The sequence below is a fragment of the Meles meles genome, chromosome 7, assembly GCF_922984935.1.
Source record: "Meles meles chromosome 7, mMelMel3.1 paternal haplotype, whole genome shotgun sequence".
Lineage (NCBI taxonomy): Eukaryota > Metazoa > Chordata > Mammalia > Carnivora > Mustelidae > Meles > Meles meles.
This window is the reverse complement of record NC_060072.1, coordinates 138,440,945-138,453,617: the sequence shown is the minus strand read 5'-3', so window position 1 is coordinate 138,453,617 and position 12,673 is coordinate 138,440,945.

The following is a 12,673-nucleotide window of genomic DNA, read 5'->3' as shown; positions in this document are numbered from 1 at the left end:
ATTCTAAGTATGGAACATTATTAAGATAAATAATAAGACATCCACATCTAGACACATACGAGTATACTTGCAGTAAACAAAAAAAGGGGGGTTGCCCCCGCAGGAGTAAAATCTTTAAAGTAACCAAAAATTGTGGGGAAAAGGAACAGAGTGGGGAACAGATTATGTTCAAAGGGGAAACAGGTAGACACCTGATTTCTAAAGAGCAATTATGAAAGACAAAGGGCAATGGAATGACATTTTCTGTATGATCAAAGAAAATAACTATTCACCTAGCATTTTCTATGCAGTGAAAATGTATATCAAGAGGAAGAGGAAATAAAGACATTTACTTATTTTTAAAATTTTTTTTTTCTTTTGTAAGAGAGTGAGAGAAAAGGAGTGAAAGAGGGAGCACAAGTGGTGGGGAGGGGTAGACAGAGTGGAAGAAGACTCCAGGCTGAGCAGTGAGCCTGAAGTGGGGCTCCATCCCAGGACCCTGGTATCATGACCTGAGGCAAAGCCAGTCATTTTATCAACTGAGCCATCCAGGTGCCCAATAAAGACATTTTTTAAATAGAGGTTCATTACCTGGCAGTTCTCACTCATGAAAATTTTGAAATATGTACATAAACAAACAGAAGAAAAATAATCCCAAATAGAAATTCTGAGATGTAAGAAGAGAGGAAAAAAGTTAAATATATAGTTCAATTTAAATGAACATTGAGAGTATCATATGAAAGTTATAAAAATGTCGATTATTTTTTAAAGATACAAGACAGAAAACACAAAGCAACAATACACATAAGTTTAAAGCCAAGTAAATTGAGTTAAATATATTCAAAATTCCTTGTATTAACATTATCCATGGACAGGAGAAAATCCTCACTAAGATATTAGCATATCAAACATTAGCATATGAAACAAATGAATGAAATCACAACTTAATTCAGTTTACCTGAGAAATGCAAGGTTGGTTTAACACGAGCACATAACGTATTCATCACACTGACAAATTATTAAAAAAATTATCTCAATATATGCAAAATAAACGTTCATTCACTCAACATTTTTCCATGATAAAACTTAGAAAACTAGTAGTATAAGGGATCTGTTAATATAATTATAAAATAAAGACCCTAGGTGACCCCATAATAAATGCTCTTTGGTGTTCCCACCTTTTATAATCCTTTTCCCTTAAGTGTAGCCAAGATCTGTGACTATACTCTAGCCATTAGAACATGGCAACTGTAAAGGAATCTTGCAGATATAATTGTTAATTTTGAGTTCATCAAAAAGGGATTATTCTATGTAAGCCTGATTGAAGCAGGTGAAATCCTTAAAAGATGACTGAGCCCTCTCTGCAGGGAAATTCTTCTTACTGGCCTTATGAAGTAAAAAGCCATATTGGAGAGGTCTACCTGGCAAAGAACAAGGAACAGCCTTGCTATAGACTGGATATTTCTGTCCCCCTGGCTCCCAAATTAGTGTGTTAAATTTTAGTGTTCAATATAATTGTATTTGGAGGTGGAGACTTTGGGAAGTGATTACTCATGAAGGTGGAACCCTCATGAATGGGATTAGTGCCCTCATAAAGGAGTCCTGAGAGAGCTCCCATGGCCCTGTGTAGTACGAAGAAACAGGAGGAAGACCACCATCCATGAACCAGGAAGTAGGCCCTCACTGGACACTGAATCTGCCAGTGCCTTGAATTTGGACTTCCCAGCCTCCAGAACTGTGAGAAGCAATATAATAAGATAGTTTAGCAAGATAGGTGAATCTAAGTTCAATATGCAAAATAATTTTATTTCTATAACCTAGCAACAGGAAATGAAGTTGATTTTTTTAAAATAATATTTATAGTAGGATCAAAAGTATCAAATAACTGGAATAAATCTAAAAAATATCTGCAAGACCTTTATAAGAAATTTTTTAAACATTGAGAGTTAATTAAAATCGTGTTTGGAAAACTCAGTATTATGAGAGAGAAAACACAAGCATGGGCAGCAGCAGGCAGAGGGAGAAGCAGGTTCCCCAATGAGTTAGAAGCCCAATGCAAGACTAGATCCCAGAACCCTGGGATCATGGCCTAAGCCACCCGGGCATCTCTGATCTGAATTTTATCATAAGGAAACATAAGAAAAACCTGCACTGAAAGACATTCTACATTACTGGAATTAACTCTTCAAAAGATTAAAAGTCATGAAAATCCAGGAAAGACTGACTAAGGAACTGTTCAAAATTGAAAGAGACTAAGAGACACAACATCTGAATTAAATACATGGCTCTGAACAGGAACTTTCTTGCTGTAAAGGGTATTACAGACAAGTGACAAAACTTAAAAAGAGCATGAGGACTAAATGATTAAATGATAGAATGTATAGGGTGCTTAGGTGGCTCAGTCGGTTAAGCAACTGCCCTGGGCTCACGTCATGATCCCAAGGTCCTGGGATGGTGTTCTGTATCAGTCTCTGTTTTCAGCAGGGAGCTTGCTTCTCCATCTCCCTCTGCCTGCCACTCTGCCTACTTGTGCTCTCACAAGTCTCTCTCTCTCTCTGTCAAATAAATAAATAAAATCTTTAAAAAAAATGTATAGTTGACACGGTTTGAATGGGTGCACTTATATGCAGATTTTTTCAATAAATGCATGACAGGACTGTACGTGTATTTTCTCTTATGATTTTTTAAAAGATATTTATTTATTTATTTATTTATTTATTTACTTGTTTGACAGACAGAGATCACAAGTAGGCAGAGAGGCAGGCAGAGAGAGAGAGAGGAGGAAGCAGGCTCCCTGCTGATCAGAGAGCCCAATGTGGGGCTCCATCCCAGGACCCTGGAATCATGATCTGAGTTGAAGGCAGAGGCTTTAACCCACTGAGCCACCCAGGCGCCCCCTCTTCCTTATGATTTTAATAACATTTTCTTTTCCCTAGCTTACTTTATTGTAAAAATATAGTATGGAATATATATAACATACAAAACAAAGTCTAATTAATTGTTTTTGTACAAGTAAGCATTCTGGTCAACAGAAGATTATTAGTACTCAAGCGCTTGGGGAGTCAAAAGTTATTCACATATTTCTGACTGCAAAGGGTCAGTGTCCTTAACCCCTGCATTATTCAAGGGCCAACTGTATTAGAATTAACTGTCTGATTGTCAAGGTTGTACAGTAGTTATGTGGGATGTACTGACTTGTAGGATATAAATGCTATGGGAATCAGGCATAATTTAACAATTGTCTTGCAAGTGGTTCTGGGGTAAAAGTTATTTTTTTCTTCTAATTTTAAAACTGTTCTCAAAAAGTAAATAAACAGAAAAGGTGAAAAGCCTTACGCAAATCTTATTTCACCATGAGGGAAGGGAAGAGCTATGCATCAGTATTTATTTATTTATATATCTATTTATTTTATTTTTTAAAAATTTTATTCATTTATTTGACACAGAGAGAGAGAGATCACAAGTAGGCAGAGAGTTAGATGGAGAGAGAGATGGAAGCAGGCTCCCCGCTAAGCAGAGCACCTGATGTGGGGCTCGATCCCAGGATCATGAAACCATGATCTGAGCTGAAGGCAGAGGCCCAACCCACTGAGCCACCCAGATGCCCCAGAATCAGTATTTAAAACTAAAATTATACATAGGTTTTATGGCACTATAAAAATTAGAATACATGCAAACATTGACAATAAACTTAGCAGCAATATATCAAAATAATGTCTATCTAAATCTCTAGGTTCATATGTAGAAATAAAAATAGGAAAATACCAAAAAGTTACCAATTAACATTACTGAAGTATTCATGAAACTTGGTTGGTTGGGTGCTGTTTAGAAAGCTGGTATTTGGGCAGCCTAAAGCATGTAAAACCCATAATGCTGATTTCCACATAAAAAATCTCCTTAAAAGTCAATTAGCTGCCAAGAAACATAGCTTAAAATATTATATAAACTTTCATTACACACATGATCCAGAAATATTTTTCTTTAATAAATATTTTTTGCATATCATCCATTTAATAGGAAACAATTAAAATGTTGTATAAACATCCAGTAAATAAATTTTTACTATTCATCTTTCAGATGCTATACTTTTTCTTCAGAAACTCTGAGTATTCTCTGTATGATTTCTGTACATCATCACAATTTATATGTCCTTCAAAAGTAGATTCCAAAGAGGTGGCCCCACCAGATGAGCCTGATTCAATTTCAGCAAGAGCTGAAAAGAAAAAGAATTACAGTCTTTATCTACAATACTTCATTCTTAACTAAAAGTTAGTAAAAAAAAAAAAAAAACAAAGTTGAAGCCTTATGAGTATTATGAAGAATGAAAAATATCTAATAAAACTACAATATAAAATACAAGATAACTTTTAAATATATTTTGCTCACAGTTGCCCACTGAGGTAATTGCTATTGTGGATAAATATCAGAGCTTCTGTTTTTCTCATTACAAGATGATAACAGAGCCCACCCGTGAACAATCATATAGGACAGACTGAAAAATCAAACAGGCAACTTTCAGAGTTGAACATAAGAACACACAGAAGGAAAATCCTAGTTTTCTATCAATATTGTCTGCTTTTTGGTGGAGGGGATATGTAAGCTGATACCTGAAGGATAGGGAAGAAGTGTGCCAGGTAGAGAGAAGACGCATATACAAAGAACATACACAGAGAGTGAGGAAGAACACTTGTGGAATTGCAAGTCAATGCTGAAGAGGTGCGAGAGCAAAGCAGCAGAGTAGGGTAAACGTTAGCGATAGAGAAGGCTGAAAAATCTGGCAAGAACCAGACTGATTGGGGTGTTTTTATTCCATGTATGGAGCTTGGAATTTTACCCAGTGGCAAAAGGTAAATCAATGACAAAATCAATGACTGAAGATTTAAATGTCACTTGTCAAGTGACAGCTATTTGAACTATAATTGCTTAACTATTACTTAAGACAAGACTGCTTTTTTTTGGGGGGGGGTATATCATTAGCAGAAACAAGGATTTGAGAAAGCCCACATATTCAGGTGGACAGTTCCAGAGGGATGGCAGAAGTGAAGGAAGATTATAGCTTGAAATAACAGATAAATAGGCATTTGGAGATTTTTTTTTAAAAAAGTCTGAAACACAATGACTAAATGAGGAATAAGTATATTTCTCATTATGTTTATGTTTTACATTTTTATTAGATATATATTAAAAATTTTAACATAGGACCTATTATCCAAACAATGGAAATCAATGCCATTTACCATTCATAGTTTATTTCAGAAATCAATGATCATCTTAATTCAGAAATTTGGCAACATACCTTCCTCTACTTCTCTAGTTATGTTTTTTTCCAACTCCAGTTGCATCTGAAATTAGTCAAATATTATTTATAATGTTCAAGTTAAACAAGAGACATTACTGTAGGAATCATATACAGCTTATGAAATGTGAACTTAAAATAACACTATTATGTCTTCCATGTTGTTATGCTCCACAAATAAGTGAAACCATATGATAATTGACTCTCAAGAGGAGAAGGGAGTTGAAGGAAATTGAAAGGGGAGATGAACCATGAGAGACTATGGACTCTGAAAAACAATCTGACGGTTTTAAAGGGGCGGGCGTGGAAGGCTGGGGGTGTCAGGTGGTGGGTGTTTTGGAGGGCACGATTGCATGCGGCACTGGGTGTGGCACATAAACAATGAATTCTGTTACACTGAAAAGAAATTAATAAAAAAATTTAATATAAAAAAACCACTATTAGAGACTAAAACTAAGTTAGGGATTGCTTAAATAGAAAGATAATCACATAAATAAAATAAATCCCTACTTATTTTAATCTTAGGCAACAGAAGAAATGCGTGTAATGCTATTTAGATAAATCTGATAAAAAGTACAATTAATAGTGGTCTATTAAATATACAAAATTTATAGAAGAAGAGGAATATGGCAGAGGCATAGGGGACCATAGTTTTGTCCAGTCCCTGGAATTCAGCTAGAGTTTTCAAATCATACTGAACACCTGTGAACTCAACCTGAGATCTAAGAAAAGAACTACTATAATTCTACAAATAGAAAAATGACCACGTTCTGCAAGGTAAGAGGTGTGGTGTGGAGAAATGAATCCAAGGTGATATATGGGAAGATAAACTGTTGGTGGGGTGGGAGGCATAAACCGCCTATCAGAAAGTGATATAGCAGTGGCGTGCAAACTGGAACTTTTATAAGTCTAATCTGGTGAGGGACATCCCTGCTTGAAAATCATTCAGGTGGAGAAGTAGGTCGGAATCCTAGGAAGAACTGCCTGATCTCAGGATCCCTGAGGTCACAGACAGAATGGGGTGCCTGAGTATGGGAGAGTTCCCAGGTGTTTCAGCAGGGAAACCAGATGCAATCAGAGAGCAGAGGAGGGGGCTTTCAGCTCAGTGTTGCCATTAACCACAAACCCCAGCCCATTGGGTAACTGCTCTTAGAGCAGGGGCCAAACACGCAGAAAATCCAGGGCAAGACCTCCCTCCCTCCCCCTGGAGGAGCGTCATGAATGCTGCTTTGCAGGAGACTGCAAAGTTCGGAAACTCCAAAGGGGGTTGCATGGCTGAGATAAAAATGCTGAGAGTGCATATAGAAACCAGGGAGACAAGAGTGATTGACAGATTTTCTGTGAGGACACACTGAAAGTGGAGGGTGCCCACTTTCAGCTCTAGGTCTGGACACTGGGAGGCTCACATTTTCATTCTAATCCTCTCATGCACTGTGGAAAACCGTCAGGGAACAAAAGCCACAAAGAGGAATCTGGAAGCCCTTACTTAGCTTGGCCCCCTGGCAAGGGCTGTGCAATACCACAAGGGCAAAGACCTCGGAGAATAAGCTCAAACTCAAAGGCTCTTCCCCCAGGAAATCAGCAAGAACTTCCCACTAGGATCAAGTTTAACCAATCACAGGGAAGTGCAAAGCTCTAGTGCTGGGGGGAAATACTATATAGGACTTATGGCTCCTTAATCTTTCAAGTTTAATTTTCTTTTTCTTTTTTCATTTCAACCAATTTCTCATTTTATCAACTCAGGTTTTTTTAACTTTTTTAAATTTCAATTTTTATAGTTACATTCTATCCTTTCATAGTGTTTAACTTTATTTTTGCATATGTACATTTTTTTCTTTCTTTACAATTTTGGGATGCAGTTCCCTCCAGCAAACAGACCAAATTTTTCCCAGAATCTAGTGCATTGCTCTGTTCTCATCACCTGTCTGATTATATTCTCTCTCATTTTAAATTTTTATTTTATTTATTTTGTTTTCTGGTCTCTTCTGATTGGTTTAAGATTATATTTCTCTGGGTTGTTTTTGTTATTTTAGTATTTTGTTCTTTCATTTTCTATTCTTCTCTAGACAGAATGACTATATGGAAAAACTCATCTGAAATAAGAGAACAGGAGGTACTACTGACTGTCAGGGACTTAATCAGTATGGATATAAGTAAGATGGCAGAATTAGAGTTTGGAATAACAACTATAAAAATACTAACTGGACTTGAACAAAGCACAAAAGACACTGGAGAATCCCTTTTTGCAGAAAAAAAAAAAAGAACAAAAATATTACCAAGTTGAAATCAAAAGGTTATTAAGGAGATGCAATAAAAAAAAATGGAGGCTCTACCTCCAGGAACAGTATGGAGGTTCCTCAAGAAGTTAAAAATATGACCCAGTAATTGTACTGCAAGGTATTTACCCCAAAGATGCAAAAATACTGATCTGAAGGGGCACCTGGATACCAATGTTTATAGAAGCAATCTCCACAATAGCCAAACTGTGGAAACAGCCCGGATGTCCATCAACAGATGAATGGATAAAGAAGATGTGGTGTATATATAAATATAATGGAATATTACAAAGCCAACAAAAAAGATGAACTCTTACAATTTACATTAACATGGATGGAAATGGAGGGTTCTATACTGAGAGAAATAAGTCAATCACAGAAAGACAATTAACATATTGTTTCATCCATATGGGGAATATGAGAAACAGTGCATAGAATCATAAGGGAAGGGAGGGAACACTAAATAGAAGAAATAAAAGAGGGAGACAAATCATGAGAGACTTTTAACTATAGGAAAAAAACAGAATTTTGCTGAAGGGGAGGTGGGATGGGGTAGGGGTGATGGGCATGAAGGAGGGCATGTGATGTGTAGAGCACTGGGCATTATATACAACTGATGGTTAACTGAACACTATATCTGAAACTGATATATCATGTATCAGCTAATTGAATAGAAATTTTTAAAAAATTCATCACGTACATAACGGATAATGGTGAAATAAAACACTACTTATCTTTTACAGACTTACTGAGCTATAATTAACTAATAAATATTAACTATTTCAAATTAAAAAATTCGGAGGCACTAATGGCTAGAATAAATGACACAGAAAGGAGAAGTAGTGACAAAGAAGACAAAATAATAGAGAATAAAGAAGTTGAGAAAAAAGAGAGATAAACAATTACTGGATCACAAGGGGAGAAATCAAGAAATAAGTGATACCATAAAGCAAAACAATATTAGAATAACTGGGATCCCAGAAGAGGAGGAAAGGAGGTGTGGCAGAAGGTATGTCTGAGAAATTATAGCACTGAACCTCCATAATCTGGGGAAGGAAAAAGGCATTCAAATCCAGGAGGCACAGAGAACCCCCTTCAACATCAATAAGGGTAGCCCAACACCTTGACATATAGTAGTGACTCTTGCAAATTTCAGCGACAAAGAGAAAATCCAGAAAGCAGCACAGGACGTGCCAGAAAGGACTGGCATGGTATAGTCAGGGTGCTAATATGAAGCCAGAACAATATGCAGCCAAGAATACGTTATTCAGCAAGACTGTCATTCAAAATAGAAGGAGAGATAAAGAGTTTCCAGGACAAAAAGAAACTAAAAAATCTGTGACCATCAAACCAGCCCTGCAAGAAATACTAAAGGGGATCCTTTAAGCAAAGAGAGAGCCCCAAAATGAGATAGACCAGAAAGGAACTGAGACAATATACAGAAACAACGACATTACAGGCAAAACAATGGCACTCAATTCATATCTTTTAATAGTTACCCTGAAAGTCAATGGGCCACATTCCCCAATCAAAAGACATAGGGTATCATTGGATAAAAAAACAAGACCCATCAATATGCTATCTGCAAGAGACTCATTTTAGATGCAAGGACACCTCCAGATTGAAAGCAAGGGGGTAGAAAACCATTTACCAATGCTAATGGACATCAAAAGAAAGCCAGGGTAGCAATCCTTCTATCAGACAAATTAGATTTTAAGCCAAGGCCGTCATAAGAGATTTGGAAAGACACTCCAAAAAGTGTCTCTCCAAAAAGAAGATCTAACAATTGTCAAGGTTTATGCCCCTAACATGGGAGCAGCCAATTACATAAGCCAACTAATAACAAAATTAAAGAAACACATCGAGCATGATACAATAAATAGCAGGGGACTTTTACACCTCACTCACTGCAATGGACAGATCATCTAAGCAGAAGATCAACAAGGACACAAGGACTTTGAATGACACACTGAACCAGATGGACTTCACAGATATATTCAGAGTACTCTATGCCAAAGCCACAGAATACATATTCTTCTCAAGTGCACATTGAGCTTTCTCCAGAAGAGATCACATAATGGGTCACAAATCAGGTCTCAACAGGTACCAAAAGTTTGGGATCATTCCCTGCATATTTCCAGACCACAGTCCCTTCAAACTTGAACTCAATCACAAGAGGAAATTTGGGAAGAACTCAAATACACGGAGGCTAAAGAGCATCTGACTAAAGAATGAATGGGTCAACCAGGAAATTAACGAACAAGTAAGAATTCATGGAAACAAAAGAAAATGAAAACACAACGGTTCAAAATCTTTGGGATGCAGCCAAGGCAGTCCTGAAGAGGGAAATATAGAGCAATACAAGCCTTTCTCAAGAAATAAGAAAGGTCCTAAATACACAACCTAACCTTCCCCCTAAAGGACCTGGAGAAACAACAGCAAAGAAAGCCTAAATACAGCAGGAGAAGAGAATTAATAATGACCAGAGCAAAAATCAATGAAATAGAAACCAAAAGTACAGTAGTACACGGCAACAAAACTAGGAGCTGGCTCTTTGAAAGAAGTAATAGGATCGATAAACTCCTGGCCAGACTTTGCGAAAAGAAAAGAGAAAGGACCCAAATTAATAAAACCATGAATGAAAGAAGAGAGATCACAACCAACACCAAGGAAAAACAAACAATTTTAAGAACATATAATGAACAACTATTTGCCAACAAATTAGGCAATCTGGAAGAAATGGTAACAGAAAAAGCTGAACATACCCATAACCAGCAAGGAAACTGAAGCAGTCATCAAAAATCTCCCAACAAAAAAAACTCCAGTTCCAGATGGCTTCCCTGGAGAGTTCAACCAAATACTTAAAGAGGAATTAATACCTATTCTTCTCAAGCTGTCTCCAAAAATAAAAATGGATGGAAAATTTCCACACTCTTTCTATGAGGCCAGCATTACCTTGATCCCAAAACCAGACAAAGACCCCACAAAAAAGGAGAATTACAGACCAATACTGCTGATGAACACGGATGCAAAAATTCTCACCAAAATACTAGCCAACAGGATCCAACAGTACATTAAAGGGATTATTTACCATGACCAAGTGGGATTTATTCCTGGTCTGCAAGGGTGGTTCAACATCCACAAATCAATCAGTGTGACACAATACATTAATAAAAGAAAGGACGAGAACCATATGATACTCTCAATAGATGCAGAAAAACCATCTGACAAAGTACAGCATCGCTTCTTGATTAAAACTCTTCACGGTGCAGGGATAGAGGGAACATACCTCAATATCATAAAAGCCATCTACAAAAAGCCCACAGTGAGTATCATTTTTAATGGGGAAAAACTGAGGGTTTCACCCCTAAGGTCAGGAACACGGTAGGGATGGCTACTCTCACCACTGTTGTTCAACATAGTACTAGAAGTCCTAGCCTCAGCAATTAGACAACAAAAAGAAATAAAGGCATCTGAATCAGCAAGAAGCCAAACTCTCATTCTTCACAGATGATGTGATACTCTTTGTGGAAAACCCAAAAGACTCCACCCTAAAATTGTTAGAAGTCCTACAGGAATTCAGCAAAGTGGCAGGATATAAAATCAATGCATTTCTATACACCAACAATGAGATAGAACAAAGAGAAATTAAGGAGTCAAACCCATTTACAATTGCACAAAAAACCGTTAAGATACCTAGGAATAAACCCAACCAAAGAGGCAAGAGATCGGTATTCTGAAAACTATAGAACACTCATGAGAGCAACTGAGGAAGACACAAAGAAATGGAAAAACCTTCCATGCTCATGGATTGGAAGAACAAATACTGTTAAAGTGTCTATGCTTCCCAGAGCAATCTATGCATTCAACACAAACCCTATCAAAATACCATCAACATTTTTTCAGAGCTGATACAAATAATCCTAAGATTTGTATGGAACCAGGAAAGACCTCAAATAGCCAAAGGAATGTTGAAAAAGGAAAGCAAAGCTGGTGGCATCACAATTCCGGACTTCAAGCTCTATGACAAAGTTGTCTTCATCAAGACAATATGGTATAGGCACAAAAACAGACACATAGGTCAATGGAACAGAATAGAGAGTCCAGAAATGGAGCCTCAACTCTATGGTCAACTAATCTGTGACAAAGCAGGAAAGAATGTCCAATGGAACAAAAGACAGTCATTCCAACAAATGGTGTTGGGAAAACTGGACAGCCACAAGCAGAGGAATGAATCTGGACCATCTTCTTATACCACACACAAAAATAAGATTCAAAATGGATGTAATACCTACATGTGAGACAGGAACCCATCAAAATCCTAGAAGAGAGAACACAGGTTGTATTCTCTCTGACTTTGGCCAAAGCAACTTCTTGCTAGACATGTCTCCAAAGGCAAGGAAAACAAAGACTTCAGCAAGATAAAAAGGTTTTGCATAGCAAAGGAAGCAACGGACAACACTAAAAGATGACCTACAGAATGGAAAATGATACTTGCAATTGACATATCAGATAAGAGCTAGTATCCAAAATCTATAAAGGATTTATCAAACTCAACACCCAAAGAACAAACAATCCAGTCAAGAAATGGGTAGAAGAAATGAACAGACATTTCTCCAAAGAAGACACACAAATGGGCAACAGACGTGAAGAAAAAAAAAGCTCAACATCGCTTGGCATCAGAGAAATGAATATAAATCAAAAGCACAATAAGATATCACCTCACACCTGTCTGAATGGATAAAATGAACAAGTCAGGAAACAACAGATGTTGTCAGGCATGCAGAGAAATCAGAACACTCTTACACTGTTGCTGGGAATGTAAGCTGGTGCAGCCGCTCTGGGAAACAGTATGGTGGTTCCTCAAAGAGCTGCAAATAGAGCTACCCAACGACCCAGCAATTGCAATACTATAGATTTACCCCAAAGATATAAACATATTGATCCAAAGGGGCACCTGCACCCCAATGTTTATACCAGCAATTTTATTGATTTATTTATTTGAGACAGAATGAGAGATACAGAGCATGAGTGAGGGAAGAGGCAGAGGGGGAGGAAACAGCAGACTCCCCACTTAGCAGACAGCCTGAAGTGGGGCTCTATCCCAGGACCAAGGAATCAT